The sequence below is a fragment of the Athene noctua genome, chromosome 1, assembly GCF_965140245.1.
Source record: "Athene noctua chromosome 1, bAthNoc1.hap1.1, whole genome shotgun sequence".
In the NCBI taxonomy this organism is placed as follows: domain Eukaryota; kingdom Metazoa; phylum Chordata; class Aves; order Strigiformes; family Strigidae; genus Athene; species Athene noctua.
Genome location: NC_134037.1, coordinates 220914143 through 220932086, shown reverse-complemented (window position 1 = coordinate 220932086; position 17944 = coordinate 220914143).

The window sequence follows — 17944 nt, the reverse complement described above, 5'->3', positions numbered from 1 at the left end:
TCTTCAACTCTTCCATCCTAGTCTTATATTTCTTTCCCTTCCACTAGATCAATGGGACTTTTTCTATGTTGTCAGCAGGCCAAGTATTTCATGCAGGTCCGGCAAGTCTCACATAGCCTAAATGAACACACTTAGGATAGTGTTTGCAGCTTCTATGTTCTTGCACTTGGATTCAGCTAGCCTGGGATCAACCGCAAATCTTTAAATCCCAGTCAAATCTTAGTAATGCAAAAGCAAAAGGCAACAAAATAAAGACATTCACACAGTAAAAATTGTCAAGCATACTGACAGAGGACAATGGCTAGATTTATAGTGTATTTCTCATGCGGGTTTGAGATATGCTGTTTGGATACAAGTATACTCTCTGGTTTACATAAACAAACTTTGGGGCATGTTGTGGGGAGAAAGGTTGGACCCACACTAGTCATGGGTGGGGAAAGCCTCCCAGTATGTACTTAGTAGCAGTGTAGAGGGGATATGACATACATAACTAATTCAACGTCTTCTCTTGTGGGGACTTGTGACTGGTGTTAGGCAGGCAGTATGACAAGTGAGATGTCCAGGTTCACACAGAACAAGGGCAGGTGGAATCTGGAGACAACTGTAGCTTTAACCCAGAGCACACACCGCCCTAGGGATACACTAAACCTGCCATGGGGATGTGTGGGGCCAGGTCACAGTGCACACTGGGTTCAGTCTTCTCCCTCCCAGCGTAGAATAAAGATAAAACTAAGAAATCTGGTGAAAAATAGGGTGGGGAAAGAAAGCTAATAGGGATAGAGGATATGAAGCTAATTACAAGAGGGAGTTATCTGTTCCATTTGAACTAACTTGATCAAAGAAGAATTCATGTGAGTTTTGGGTAAGGTTTATAGCAGGTTTTGTTTTGTTTTGTTTTTTTCAAAACCTTTTTTGCTTATCTGGAGTATTAACTTTCCATTTCTGCTGCCGGAGCAGATGTTTTGCTTGTCACAGACATTAAGGCACCCTTAATGTGCAGTTACTGAATTCTTTTCTAAAAGAGCATTTTAAATTTGACAATGTTTCTTACATTTTTAAAGCAGTGACCTCATTTTGAAAAGATTTTTTTTCCAATACATATGTCACTACTGGAAAAATATTAATCTGCAAAACTTAGTATAAAATGTCTCCATTTATTAAACATCTACTGTACAGACATCAGCTGTCACAAAATCCAGTCATGAATCCTTGTGAGTCCTGGCATTCTGAAAAGGGTTTGTTTCAAGCAGGAAATGTATTTTCATTGTGGTTTTATTAAAATAAATATTTAAACAAGTTCCAACAGTTAAAAATGTCTTTGCAAATCATACCCTGAAGGACTAGAAACTAAATATTACTATGCTGACAGAAAGATTAACTCAGTAAACTCAGTCAAGATTCATTCCCCTTATGTCCAGACCCATCACCTATTGTATGTTATAGTGACCACTTCTAGCATTAAATGTTTCTTAAACAGTTATCTAAAACCAACAGAATGAAAAATGAATATTGAAAAGTAATTAAAGACCTGAATACCTTATTATTCTTCCATTCCTCTTCATTTTAATTTGGAAATGAATAAATTTGATTCACCTCTATAGTTTTATTTTTGCAAGTTTAAACTGATGCTACACTTTGATCTTTTAAATGATGTTTTTGTGGCTGTTTAGGAAAATTTACAGGAAAAAAAAAAAAAAGAAACTGTGCTTTCCAAAGGAACAGCCAATACCATAGATCTTTAAAAAATGTTTATCAGTTAATCAGAGACTTTTCTAATGATGATATCTATTACAAAACACAATGGAGATTAGAAAATCAACACGGAAGAGAACTGGGTATTATAATATGTCAATTACTGCATCTAGACATTGTATTTTAAGATAAACATATCAAGGAATTACTTGCATTCTTTGGTTGCTGATGCCTTCCTCAAGTCTGCCTGATTGCCTTCGGTTTTTGTTTGTTTCTGTCCTCTTTTCTTCCTAACATACAAGCTGGGGTTTATTTGATTCTTTTTCTGTCAGATGTTTCAAAATGCTCTGCTCCTCTAATTTATGCAGTAATGAGGTTTCCCTGTCTCTGACCTTGGAGAGCTAGATTGGACTTCCTATAGGATATATTTTTAGAGGAGATCTCTGCCCCTGATTAGGGCTAATGGGTGCTGAAAAGCTGTGTTTAACAGTTGTTTTAAGTTAGCTCTTTGGAAAATCTGGCCTTCGGTTCCCAGAGACTGTAGCTGTTTTGGGGAAAAGGGAAGCAGAAAAAGAAGGAAAGGAGAGGTTTTATGAACACTCGTTAGCTAATATGAAGTCAAGTTTTTGCTTTAAACAATGATTCGACTTCTTGTTTTGTATAATGAATATAGCACACATTCCCCATAATTATAGCACTTTTTTTCCCTGTCCAAACATTTTGAAACAGCTGAAGATTCAAGAAATATTCAATCTAGAAACCCTGTAACAGAGGGTGAGTGTATGACTTTAGTCAAAGGAGCTAATCCCTCCATGTAGTCCTCCAATTATTTTTCTTCCCCAGTAAGTATTGCTACCTTATTTTATCCAGAATTAATTCTATTCAATGAGCACTCATCAAGTTCCAATCTTAATTAGACTCTTAACAAAGCCAAACAAACAAATCACTGTTCTTGGATAAAGGCATGTGGGATGGAGTGTGTGAAAAGAAGAGGTTATACATTTAAATTGTTTTACTTTCTTAACTGCTATAGGTGCTACAAAGCCACAGATATCATTTATTACAGCCTTTGATGGTCAAACACTCTGAGTTGAATTATGATCACAAGATTTCAGGCAATTCTGTAGCATTGCCTATCTTTGTGGGTATCTAAAGCTGTTTTCTCATTTTGCCTTTTTTCCCCTCTTTTTTTGTACATAGAGATATATTTTATTTCAGATGACAGCTACTGTGTAAAAGTACTTGAGTTCCCTTACATGGTTTGTATCATCACCAGAAATCCTTGATAAAAATGCAGCCTTATTATATGTGTAGTTTATTCTCTCCATATATATCAGAATGTATATCCTAATTTGATATTCCAATATATATAATCAGTCAGCACTTTCCTTTCATGTCTTTTGACAGAAACACAGGCAGCACACCAGGCAATTAGTCTGAAGAATGATTCCAAAACCAGTCTTACTTCTACCCTCACCCCTTATATGCTTTGCTGATACGGGATGTTTGTGGGTTTTAGTCTCATTCTCTGAGGATTCTCTTTTTCTTATTTTTCCTTCTAATTTTTGAACAAAAGGATCATCCACTTATATACCTGTTGTTTGCTCCTTGGCTTTTGCCTTGAAATAAACTGAACTCTGGAAATGAAAAGTTGAGGGTTTTTTTGAGAGAAACTGCATATTTTTTGTCTTAAGGACTGTATTCATTATTAGCCATAAAATGGAAGGGCTTTAGAAATGATAATATATTTAACTTCATTATAGTTCTGAGGCTCACATAACCAATAGTCCTTATTACAACTTTGCTATACTTATGGTGCCTGTCCCCAGGACAGAGGAATGAGATAGCAAGTTCAGGCTATGTCTCCTCATTATAATTTCTGTATACATGCAGAAACTTTAACTTCAAGGTATACACTGCCTTTTCCACATTTATTTCCTAGCTGGTAACTTTTAAAAACTTCCAAAACTGAGTTTTAACACAATCTTTTAGTTTCCCTCCCTACCTTCCAATATAAAAAATATTTTAATATTCCAACTATTCTGCATGCAACGACATGCATACAACAATAACTAAAAAAAAGGGCTTCTTAAAACATGGTCCAGATTTGTGAAGAGCTTCATGGTTCACTGAACATTTTATTTAATATGGAGATTGTATTCAGAGTTGTTTGATTTGCAGAAATAACAAGCCCAAATGCTTCAGTTTCTAATGGTAATTAGTTTTCAGCCTAGACAGTCTGTTTAGTTATATATTTACTACCTTGTAAAGAACTATCACAACAAGCCCTAAAGCATTATTTGAAAATTAATAAGCTAAAGAAAGAGGAAATTCTTCATTTTTGCATAGCAACACTCTCTGTATTCTACTTTTTGATTGCAAAACCCAGCTTTTCAATTATAGGTGTACTAAATTGTGATGCTTGAAAAACTATAAAAGGCAATTATCAATGTTTCTTAATACCATAAATGACTAATGCAAGTACGTTTTGCTTTAAGGGAAACAAAGACTAGTATTGTGAACAGAATTCCTTTGCTTCCTGAGTCAGACTAGAATAAACTTTGATTCACATACTTTCAGTGTTATTTGCAATTAATATTAGTTTCTGTGGTGGTTAAAATAATGTGCTACAGATTCCATTCCAGTTTACATATTAGAAAATAAAGGGACATTATTTCTCCATGTTTTAAAGTTCACTTGTTTTTTGTGACATCAGGCAAGGAAGCAGAAAGAAGGTTAGAGCACAATACCTTGCAGTAGTTCATATATTTCTGCCTTATTCTTATACAAGAAAACACATGAAAGAGTTACTTCTTCACCCAGGTATACCTTCTGTTCTATTCCTTGCTGCTTTTCAAAGCTAATGGAAGGAAAGTCTCCTTTGCCAGATACTGTGTTGGGGTTTTTTTGACTGGACTCTTCTTCAATGGCTCAACAATGAGTGAGTGCTCAGTGGCTGCAGAGGCTAAGAATGCTTCCATTATACTCACTCAGCATGCTTTACCATTGATTTCTGCCTCTGAACATGGATAGAGGACACGCTTGAGCTGGCAGACGGAATCACATCATGACATAGACACCTCAGAAGAAGTATGCATTATGGAAATCTTCTTAACAAAGAGAGTTCCTCGGTGATCATTAGCATTAGAGGTTCTCTCAACTCTCTCTCACAAATGGCAATGGGAAGGAAAGAAGGGAACATTTTCAAATCTCGGAATGACTGACCCTCTCCTTTTGTTCTGCTATGTCAAAAGAGCTTTAAATGCCTTTTCATTCCAAATCAGTATAATTGCTTTTGTTCAAAACCAGGTCCAGGCTTCTCAGCAGTGAAGGGAAAGTAAGATGTGTACTGTTTCAAGGCCAAGGAACTAAATCACTTAATTTGCTGTTCCTCATCACCGTCAGTAGAAAAATTAAGTTTTGTGGGGATGGAAGAAGATTTTCCAAAGTGGAAAATATATATGAGGTGGAGTGGAAGAGGTTGGTGGAAAGCTGGATCAATATGCAGCCTCACAAAGAGGGAAGCTCTACCTTCATCCTCAGGGCCACACAGAGCTGGACTCAGTGTGGATCTGAGTGAGTAGGCAGTGAAATTGTAGCCTTCTCAGGCTTTTGGACATGTACAGCAGTCCTCTGAAGTACCTGATCCACAAGGCCGTGGTTGAACATCATAGCTAAGCCACTTCAACAGTTATGGCTTCAAAATGGGTCTGTTAGCCCACAACAAGACTCATGCCTCTTCCCCTTCCCTTCCCTTCCCTTCCCTTCCCTTCCCTTCCCTTCCCTTCCCTTCCCTTCCCTTCCCTTCCCTTCCCTTCCCTTCCCTTCCCTTCCCTTCCCTTCCCTTCCCTTCCCTTCCCTTCCCTTCCCTTCCCTTCCCTTCCCTTCCCTTCCCTTCCCTTCCCTTCCCTTCCCTTCCCTTCCCTTCCCTTCCCTCTTCTACCTGACTTCTTTTTGCTCTCTTTACTTTTCAATAAGGTTAATTTTCTTCTAGTTCAACAACCTGAACCAGATCACCAAAGTGTCAAATAAAAACTGGGGGGAAAAAAAAAAAAAAAAAGCAGAAAGCAGGGAAAGGGTGTGTATCCTTGCCACCCCCATCTCAGCAGAATCTAGCAATCAAATCACCTTAATTATATTGTAAAACTGCACACTAAGATACCCTATTTTCATTCTTTTCCAAAACTTTAAGCCAGAAAGGCCACTTCGGAACAACAACAAAAACATTGAAAAAGTACTGAATCTGAAACCTCGGGAGTGCTGTTGTACAGAGAAATGAGATGCAACTAGCCATATTACAACTCTCTAATCATTTCCTAAAGGCACTCAGTTTGAAATCATTCCCACCCAACTCTGAAAGTTACTGCTTCCTACTAGCAAAAACTGGTCTAAGCCAAACTGCCAGAAAAATGACAGAACCACCCCTAAACATTTTCTCAGAAGGAACTTTTTTTCCCAGTGGTATTTAGTCTGGGCATTTCCCTGTCAGAATTTACCAGGATGACAAAAGTGGTCATTAGTTTTTCCAAGCCTCTTCCAGTAAAAATGTTTATTCACTGTAAACAATGTTTATTGTGTCAGAGAAACAGGAAATACAGACTTCATATCTCAAGATTGCATATTTTAACTTAAGTGTGCTTTCTGAAAGTCTGTGATTTCTGCAAAACATAGGAAAATCTCTATAAAAATACCGAGAAAGCTCACTGCCTGGGTTGCAGGGGAAATATACAAATTACATCCTTTTGTTACATATGCGATGGCATTTGTTGTTTATTTAATGCTTTTAGCAATAATGTCTCTGGAAATATACAAACAAAAGGTAGTTAGTCTTTTAAGAAGATTAAAGTTTTGTTGGTTTCTGTGATATATTCATGGACATGAGTGTGTCATGACTTATTTTCAATAAAAGGAAAAATGTAGTTTTGTTAAAGTGTTAATAATTAATCTTGTAGTATGTAGTACATTAATACATATGTAAAATATAAGATGTTAATAAACAATATAAGTATGTTTAAACATCTAGTTTTCTTATAAGACTTCAGTGAAGCCAGGCTGCATTTTTGTTGTACTTGAGAAGTTAAAATGTGACTGATGATCTTGTAACAAGAATAAATAAGAACAATAGCCATATAACAAGGTAGGTTAGGTATTGTTTGATGCACAAACATTGTTTACATGTATTGTTTATAAAATAATACAAAATAGATAGTGCAATAATTAGAAATAGCATACTGAAGAGCTAAGTTATAAAAGAAATTGTTTTCCAGAGGAAAAGTCTCTGTTTTCTGTATTTCAACTTGAATAACTCAGCCAAATGGATTATGAGTCCAACAAAAAACTGTTGAGGTTTTCTTGTTAGACTCATGTGAAGTTAGTAATAAAAACATTAAAGTAATATCTTGTTACTTTTACCATGTAGGCACACAATATTTTCTGTAATAGCTTTAATAGATTCCATATGACTAGTTGGAAAGATGAACTTAATTAAATAACATGTTATTGGTTTATCTTTTGCTAACAGTCAACACTTTGGCTAGAACTTTAAAACTGGTTGGAAGAATGGTGCAGAAGGTTATATCCTTGTTATAAAATATCACAAACCATATAAAAATTTTCAAGAACATTTATCATTTGTTATTATATTCTATTGCACTTTTTAAAGTAAAACCTTTGCTCTCCCCATTTATACAATCTGAGCAGAGCACTGGCTACAATAATTTTAACCCCCTATATTCCTTTGTCTGGAAAGAAATTCTATCTGCCCTTTCTGTCACTAAAGCAAAGTTAGAGAATCAAACATAGTAGGTGACTGCTCTGCAGTATCCTTCACTACAGAAGTGTTTATTAAAGGAAGTAAGTATCTACTTGTCTTGAAATGTGTTGCTATAGCTAATATAACAAGATGAAAGCCTTCTTTTTCAAAATGCAGTTTGTTTTGAGATTCAGAAATCTTAATGTACTTGCACCCAAAATCATTAGCACTTCTTAGTTTTTCCTTAAGTTTTAGCAAGCACAACTTTCAGAACACACAGAGATATATTCTATAGCTTAAATTACCAAATTTTGCAGAATCATATCATCATGGAGAACTGAATTACAAGTAGATTGGAAGTGGGAACTTACAAATTCCTCTCTAAATTGAAAGAAGCCAAAGAAAATAAATGTTTTCTAAAATCTTGTTTCCCTTTTCCTACTACTAGTAGGGAAAATACTAGCAAAAACTGTGGGAAAACCAGTGACATTTTTGCTTTTCTTTCTATTTGCATATTCAGACCATAAGTTACTGTTGCAGTCATTTATTAGTGCTACAGTAACTTCTCAGGAATGTTTATCAAGAAAAAATTATCCAGAAATTAGAAAAAAAAAAATGGAGTTACTTTCATTTGTGGAATAATTTATAGCTGAAAGATAAAATATACTTTCCAAAATCTAAGACCTTAATCATTTACTACTAGTAAAAGAAAGTGGAATACAGTATATCAAGTCCTGCCATGAAGACAATCTTTACCATTATCCTCCCTGGAGCAACAGGAATTAGGGAACAGACAAGCTAAACAGGGCTGCCACCTCCCTATCAAAACCTGTCAAGCCAAAATACTATGACTTTTGGGATGTCAGTGTCTTACTAAACTACTTAGCATTAATTGACAACTTCTCCTACAGTGTAAGAGACTTAATTGAAAAGTTAGCACAACCCCATAGTTTGAAGCAGCAGAGCCCAAGTGTCAAAGCTGGCAGTTTTAAAAATTAGATAGCCTAGTAGAAGGCAAAATGCAGAGGGTGAAAAGTTCTTCCTGTCAGGGATGACTATACACAGGCTTGATTGAAGGTCTGACCTGGTCTCTGTTGTCACCAACAAACATGGCCCATGTTTTGCCACTACTATGTCGGGAAATACGTTGAGGAGACCACAGAGGGGAGGTTTGTTGTTATGGCTGAAAATTTCAAAGGACCATCTGAGTCCTGCATTAAATCTCACATGTTAAAACAGCTCCTGTTTCAAAGAACAGGGCAAAGTTTGCTGCCAGAGCAGAGAACAAAGAAGACAGCCTATTGGGGTGTGTGATAAGCTGTTTGTCAGTGAGATTGTTCTTTAAGATACTCACAGCCTGGTTGGGACCTTGCTTTTCTCTCCCTGTATGAAGCTGCAACTGTACTCATATGATTTTTATTATGATGGTGTTTCACACTTCATTGCTGATGAGAATTAAATATATCCCAACAGAGGATCAGAGGAGTTTGACAGAACCTTGGTCAATCATTTCACAGCTACCGTTTTTTCTGTTTCATCAAACTGACACATTTTCTTTTTTTTTTTATTTGCTCGACCCTTATGTTCAAGAATGTTGTTTGACCTCAAATTCTGGAGCTATTTCAATCTCTAAATAACATCATAATAGGTCAAATGAAAGCTGAAGGCCTATGCAACTTTAAATAATCATACATAAGTTACATCCATTTTTCTTAAACATTGTGTAATTTATTTGTTTGAGATTTCAGAGAAAAAAACTGTATCATGACACATTTAGAGACTCAGCAGCATAATTTACTGGAACTAAAGATGTATATGAAAATATAATGATTTTATTACAAATTATTTATTAATAAAAGACTAGACAGTAAATAAAGTAGGCACATGCCTGTGAACACAAATTATAAGAGATATAAACAAATAGATTTCTAAGAGCTATTTATAAACCAGCATCTATTAGCAGTTCAGATAGAATTGTAATTAAGTGTAAAGCAATCCCAATAGAGGAATGTGGGATTGTTTTGGGGGAAGCCTTTTCTCTTAGGCATGACTGTGGAAAGCAACTTATTCTTGAGAATGCCACCTTCATTAATAGTATGCTATGTATGGTCTTTATACAAAGTTAGTAAAGTCCAAGAGATAATGAGATTAACAGAAAAATATATAACAGATGTTTTGTATAATGTCTAATGTGATGTATAAGTAACTTCAATAAGGCTTTTTAAAACCATAGTCCTCTAAAAAGGTCCATTGAAAGTATGGGACCCTTAGCTAGCAAATTAAAGGCAGCACATGAAATGATAGGCTTGTTTTCTGTAATTACTTTTCACAGGCCTTTTAGAAATAGTTTGTGGAGAAACCCCAGGGTTCTGTGCACCACAGATTGCAAACCACTGAATTAAACAGCCAGGACTGGTGGAGGAGTTAGCCAGTGGGCTAAACAGGAACAAAGGAGTAATAGTGAACAAAGGAGTAATAGTCTGTAAACACACAGAGGACCCAGAGCCAGGGATTTATATGGCTCACAGTTGTTTAGGCCACTGAAGTGAGTAAAGAGCACTGGGTTCATTTAGCATAGTTGAGACCACTTGTATTTGTTACCAAAGTTTACAGTGGAGATGCATGTACTCAAGGAAAAAATGATACTGAATTATATACCCTAGAAGACAAGTGATGTGATGAAAGAAAAGGACACAAAGAAGTGTTTAGCTGGAGCTGATAAGGTATTGATGTTACCCTGTGAGAGAAAGAGGTCACTGGCACCCAAAACTAAAAGAGAAAAAACAATGGAAGTTGTGTCTGAAGCTAACTTTTGTGTGCCTGAACTCCAAGGGCTTCTTTCTAAGGATCCACAGCTGTAAAGGCTGAGGGATGCTTTAGGAATTCTAGATAAGATGAGGTAAGTAATTAGAAAGCTCTCATATCAAGTAGGGTTGATTTTTATATGTTTTGATTGTAACTATTTAGTGTAACCAAAAGCCTGATGTAAATCTCACTAAATATTTCCTTCTTCAGTTTCATCTTTACTGTTCTGTGAGGCAAGATGCATGAGAGTGAGAATACAGAGTCTGTGGAGGAAGCAAACTCAAGGAACACTGTATCTGTGCTGTGCTGAAGGACTCCAGATTCTGACATGTTTCCTGCCAAATTTCTAGAGGCAGTGTGGCATCAATACTTCTGGTGTTGATTCTAAGGAAGGACCCACCAACAGCGGTACCATGTACTGTGGTGTAGACAGTGGAGAGACCATGAAGTGCTAATCATACTCCAAACTATCACAGTATTTACAATTTTGGTCTGCTAATGGCAAATTCTACATGCCAACAAAGTCCTCAGACCTTATAGCAACCATTTAACCTCATACATGCCTAGTGCCTGAGAATTTTAATCTCTCTGCTCCATTTTAACTAAACAGATCTCTTTTGTCCATGGTCACTGCCATAGCTAAAAGGGAATGTCACTCCCTCCCTCCCTACAAAGCTGTGTGCTGGGAAAAGTGGATCTCACATGAACAGTCCCAAATGAGAAATCTCTTCTATGCCCTGAGTAAAGCACAGAGCAAGTCTTTGAAAGATGACATTTAAACTTTATTCTCTCTTCATGCTGACAATGTCTGCTCTGATTTTTGGCTTCTGAGGATGTTAAGCATTTAATTTTCCCCATGTCTGTTGTGTCAAATTTTGAGATTGATGATTCTAACAACCAGCAAAGATATCTAGAAGCTAAGCATTACTTTTACAGTTTCTGAGGAAGTTTAACAGTCAATTTTTTCTGCTTAAAAATTGTGATTCAGAAATACGTATTCATACCTATAAAGATGATAGCATTTGAAATGAAGATTCTATGGCAATAAGACCAGAAAATACTGCTAAAATTAGGTAATCCATAGTATGTAATATAAAAGACAGTGGTACAATAATGGTAGGACAATGAGAAGCACAAAGAGAGTGAACAGTTAAATCTTGAGGGAATATTTAATAACTAAAAATATGACAAAGCGCTATTTACCATAATTACATATATAGTTAAACTTTATGTACATGTTTCTGTTACAGTATCTCAAGCTAGTGAAAGAGAGTCTGCTGCCAGACCATAACAGATTGTTCCCACAGGACATCTGCTTCATGTGTTTAATTTCTTTAAAAAAGTAGGCAATACTTTGTAGCTATGAAAGTATGAAAGCATAACGTTTTATTTGATATTATGTCAAAATTAAATAGTTGTGCCACATTTTTTCTTTTACCCAATAATATTTAATACTGACACAGTTCTGATGCATCAGTAAATTATCATACAGCCTTCTAAAACTATTGTACCATTCAGAGTAGGAAAAACACTCCAATATTTTGGGGCAAGAAACAGAGCAGTTGTTCAGGATTAAACATCTCACTGAAGTAGGATTATATACACTTACATCAAAGAAAACTTTCTAGAAAACCCATATGTCAGAACCCAGCATTCACAAGGGACTTTTTAGGCAACTTTAGTTCCACACAGACCCATGCCCTTTGACGGATGAATGGGTAAGTTACAGAGCAGGGCACCTAGGTTATCCAGTGGGAGGGGTTGGTACCAAGACTGGCATGGGATTTAGCCACATTTAAGATGCAGGTGTCTTGTCTGTATGTTCCAGGGAGGACATTAGTGCTAAGAGTCCTTGAAGTGAAGGTAGAACCACTGTCAGTATAGGCGTTTACACCTGAGCTAGTCATCCTTGACTGTCTTTGTGGACAAGGAATATAAGTACCTGAATACAAGAGCCTGTTCAGGGATTAATTTATCTCATCCTAATATAAACATCTCAAATAGGTAAGATTAATTTCTTCTTAAAAAATATTTGTTTCCCTCATTGACTATAAAGGGAGTCTAGACATCTCACTCAGGTATAGATATATGCTTTATACATATATAAAGTTAAATGGAGTTCATTCTATTTGATTTGTAAGCCCTAGCTCAAACTCTCTTACTTAAAACCAAAAACTGGGCCCAACTACCCAATCTATAAGTGTGATCAACGGAGGCCTAGTAAACAACAGGACAATTATATTCTTATACAGATGAAATTGGCCTTGCTCACCACTGTTTGGCTAATAGTCTGAGGTACTTATAAGACAAGGACATATCTGCGATCCTGTGCCCTCATCATGAGAAAAGGTTAAACACCTGCCCCTCACTCCCAAGAACAATTTCTTGCTCACCAGGCTTTAATTTATCTTGGAGAAGACTCCCTCGGCCTCCCCAAAGAGGCTCACTGAAGGCAAAAGTACAAAAGCTTTGATGCCACAAAAGAGCAAGCAAGGAGCGGGATGATCCATAAACCAGAGGTGAGTACAGTCCTCTGGAAAGAGAAGCATAACCAGTCTTCTGTTGCAGGCGGATAAATCAGTAAAAGCTTTAGGAAGTAGGGCTTGTCACCAAGATTTCCATCTGTTGATCTAGGGGCCTGCTTTCTAGGCTGGTGATCAAACTTCCTTTTGCTTCCTGACTATGTCTGCACTTTTTACTTTTGTTTTACAGATATAATTTTTTGAAGGCTTCTGCTCCATGTTGAGTGATAGAGCAGACTGAGAGCAGAACTGCTAAGGGAAACAATATGATTCCCATTCTTACAAAAAGGAGAGACATGTATCATAATAGCTGATGGCATGTAGAGCAAGAGGGCAGATCTAGGAAGAGTAGGGTAGGTTATCATTAAAAGATCCCTTAATGGAGAGGTAGGTCATTTATTTGTTTGCTTGGGTTTTTTCTTTAAATAAGAAAAGCATGGAGAATTTAAAGCAAATTGCTGCATTGAGAAAGAAATTACCACAGTCCAGAAATTAAGTATTTCAGGCTATTGACATTCCTGTTGGATGCTGGAGGAGTAAGAAAATGTCATCATTACTATTCCCTTGCATGGGTGTAGGATTGGCTAGTGAGACAGTAGTGATTTACAATGCTGTCAGGGACATCTTCAGCTCCTAATCAAGGAAAAATTCAAGTTTTTTCTCTACTCAGGTCCATATTTCATTTTTTATAATCCTTTTCCACTTCTATACAGAATACTCAGCCAAACTCCCACCTGAGCCCTTCAGGAGCTGTAACTAAACTGGATAAAGTGCCCATCCTCAGTGACTGGGATATTACTACCTAAGTAGATCACGACAGTTACAAAAATGAGAACAGAACTCTATGTCCATGACACAGCCACCACTCTTGCCGAGTCTTTCATTCATCTGTTCTCCATGTAGCAGACTGAACCCAAAATTTTCCAAAATCAATGGGCTTTCTTTACAGGGGTTAAAAATGTAATCCCGAGTGGCTCATTCAATAAAAAATGAGTCATCAAACAATAAAGTTTAAGACCTTAAGTTGATAACATTAGCGTTGACCATTTCACTAATTCTACTACTTAGTTACTTATAGAAACCTGATGTTTTAAAAAATCATATTTCCAGAAAGTTATTCTGTCCTCATTTTTTAGGTGCTAAGAAATGAAAAATCAACCAGTTCTCTTGCCATTTTGTTGTTTTGGTTAATCATTCCTAGTGGTAAACGTGACTTGTGTTCTCAAACTGACCCCAAATCTGAACACAGTGTTCTAGCAGAAGGCTAGTCATTCTGGACCTAAACATCACCTTACCTGTTTGTACCTCAGAGATCTGAAATAGTTATCTTTGCCACGTTATCATGCAGGTAACGATGATGTTATGACACCTCTCATTGTTTCCTGAGCTACTGATTTCCAGAATATACTTTTCTACTGTTTAGATGTGACCTAGATGCATAATTTTGCATTTAACTTGAATGGGTTCAGCTTGCCAAGCAATCCAAATTTTTCTTTATAACTTCCTGGTCTTCATAATTATGTACCACTCTGCCAATCTCTATGTCAGCAACGTAATGTATCAACAATGTTTTGCTATTTATTAAGGCATATGGAAATGTTGAATAACATCTTCTAATTCCTAGTTCTTACCACCCATATTTGAAACCATTATTTGATAAAGGTCTCTTAATGATAAAAACCCACATTTGAGAGTGGAGTGTTAACCAGTTCTTAACGTATTGAGTGTCTGCTTATTAACCTTGCAATGTATGTGAATTTAGAATACTTCAACCAAGCATTTTTGACACATGGGCAACCACAGAGCTCCTTGAGGTCAAAGAAGATGCTAAACATTTCCATACGGGAAAACATAGGGAAGCAATTAAACATCATCCTCCTTATAATTAACAAAACAGTAGAAGTTTTCACCCCATGATTACACTGAATACAAATTCAGTGGAATGTAACTCATTTGCATATAGCTCTGCATCTATAAGAGAGAAGGAGTCAGAAAAATAGAAGCCAAAAAAATAGTACCAAGAGGAATGAAAACAGGGAAAAACAGTGACAGAAATTAAATAAGGAGAGCTTTTTGAGTGATGTGCTGTCTGGAAAGCTGGCATAGAACTGTGAGAACGGAAATACTCTCCTGTTGTTTAATTGTACTGTGTTTGGAGTAATGGAACCTCTGTGTACATTCTTTGTAAATCAGAGTGATTTCGGTAAGAAAAATATTTAACTCCTATGGCATCAGGGAGGCCAGGGTTTCTTAGATTGAGGGCTGAGATCACCTCAGACTGTTGTTACATGGAAGCAGGATAAGCAAGCGTCAGAGGGACTCATCCCAGTCCGGAATGTCAACAAAATTCGCAGACAGCATAAAGTCGGAGTGATGAACAGCATGTCTTCAAAGAATATCTTTCTCAAAGGCTTGTAACTCCTGAACTCATTTGACAATAAAGTCACTGTGATTAAGAAATTCTTTTTACCTAAACCTGTGTTTTTTCTCTTCTAGCATGTCATCCACAAAGGTGTGAAACTGGAAGTACAGGTTCTGTAGGATTTTTGTCATAATTTTCAACAATTTTATGGCCTACATGTAGTGATAAACTGATATTTTTGTTATACTAATGTTCCCTTCTTAGTTTCCCTATATAAATTTTTGCATTTCGCAACTGCTGTTTTGTATTATAGTCTATTACCTTATTTTTCCTCCTTCTCGCCAAAATTAACCAGTTATTCTGCCTTCACTACAGAAGCAAAATATTTTAATCTTCTAATAAATTATATTATTAAATTATTTAAAATTATTAAATAATCCTTAGGTTTAATTATATTTTTTCTGCTTACATGTTGTCTTCCAAATCAGCTATGCTCATTCTCAAATTTGTGAAAATATTTCTTTCAAAAACTTAGCATGCATATTACTGATCGGTCTTTTTCTTACTTACCTGCATGTAAAAAAGCTCACCCACAATAAGAAATAGTAAACAAGTTTAAGTCAAAATAAGAAGTTACTAAACCATTCCAGTCATTAAACAGCTTTTACCCATCATTCTCATATCCAAAGTAAAATTATCTTTTTCCTAGATGTAATGTATTTTGTGTTACAGTCATTTAGAAATTCTCTATATATTTACCTCCTGAGAGGTCTTGGAGTCCAGCCCCATGCTATTGCCAACAAATATCATCCATAATCCATCAACTCATAAAGCAGGATTTTAAAACAGATGGATTTTTTTCCTGTCACTCTCTTGAAAGTTGTTCGAGAGTTCTTTCTGCTAGTTACAAGTCTGCTTTGTATTTCCCACCTGAAATTATGCCTGTTTTCCTTATCTTAGGTTTTGCCTATGTTGGAGTTTATTCTCTTTAGGGTTTTAATAGAAAACAGCCATTTTGAGGAATGATAATCTTGTTTTAAGAGCCTTTCTCTGTAGCATGCTTAATTCATCCTTTTTAAATAGAGCTGAAACTGAGGTATACATACAAATTATATTAATACTTTCCCATATCTACCAAAAATGCAGCCATTGGTACACTTTAATGTATTGTTTCCCAATTTTGAAATTGTATCATATTGGTGTCTCACAGTTACCCTGTAACAAGATCGTGTATCCATATCCTTCTGTCATATCCACTTCTTCTACCATACTCAAGAGTTATTACTAGTAGCAACTTTGAACTGCTGGATTTCATTGATTTTTCATGGAATCACATGCTAATTGAGGTCAGAAGGTATCTGTGGAGAATATCTTGTCCAATCAACCTGCTCAAAGCTTCATCACCAAGAGCAGGTTTCCCAGGACCATGCCCACTTGGGTTTTAAATATCTGTGGGGATGGAGTCTCCACAGTTTTTCTGGGCAAATGTCTCAGTGTTCGAATTTCTTTTATACAAGTCTCCCAAACTGAAATCCTCCACAATGAATCTTCTTCTCCCCTCACACCCACATACATTACAGAAGAGCCCAGAATACAGATACTTCCATGCTTCTCAGTCACAGATTTCAGAGAACAGAGCCACTTCTCTTGCATTCAATATATGTTGATTCTGGGATGCCAAAAAAGCTCCTTCATAACATCTTCCTCTTTTACCTATCCTGTCCCCCCCAAGAAGGTTTTAACAGTTGATTTTAGTATTCCAGTGATAGGAATCCTTCTGCCAGATTTCACTTGTTTCAGTTATGTAAAATTTCTTCATTTGAATGAGAATTACCAGTTCTTCTTACCTCTAGTCAACACATAAGCAACTGAAAAAATATCTTTTCTTCATGCTTTTGTTCATGTCATGTTGTTTTGAACTACATTTGCCTCATTGATGACTCTCCATTCTGTTATTAATTTGATGCTTTTTCTGTCACCCAAATAGAAGACAATTTCACCCTCCTCAACTTGAGGAGCTGTGTGCCATCTGAAATACATTGTCTTTTCTGTAGCCTTGATGGAGTCTGAGTTTTAAAAAAACTTCCTTCAATTCCTCACTAGTTACCCATCTTCCAGTATCTCTGTTTTTCCCTTTCCATGATACCAGAAGATTGACCTCCAAGATGACTTCAGTTTATCCTTCTTTATCTCTTTTCTTGGACCTCATTGTAGTTTGCATATTCTATCTATGGGATAATTGAGTCCACTGTATATCATGATCGGTAGAGACTTGCCAGACAACCTCATAATCCAGCCTAATCTTGCAGTTACAATGGATCTTGTGACCACACTGTGTACATATGTAAACAGTGCAGATATTTACATAAAACCAGTGACAAGTAGATAAAATATTTCCTCTTCTATAGAATTTTCCAATGCAAAGATATCAAAAGCATGGTTTAGAGCACCTGTTTTATAAATAATAATATACAATAAACAAAAACTCAGTTGTAAAAAATCTAATGGAAAAACTTACTTGATTAATTTCCACGGTTAGAATACAGCAAAATTTTTTTAACCTGAAGTCTGCCATGTGAAAATACAAAAATGACAAATGGGATCTTTTTACATTGACACAGTTGCAGTTTTTCTATTTGGGTTTTAAAATTTCCTGTTCAATTTGTTTGCTATATTTTATGGAGTATTTGTTAACCTAGTCTATTTTCTCTCAAAGTTTCCTACTATCTTACCACTAGACAGAGCTCCATTGATTCACTGGCCACAAGGCTGTTAAAATCTGCTCAAAGTGCTAAATGAAATGTTATTAGT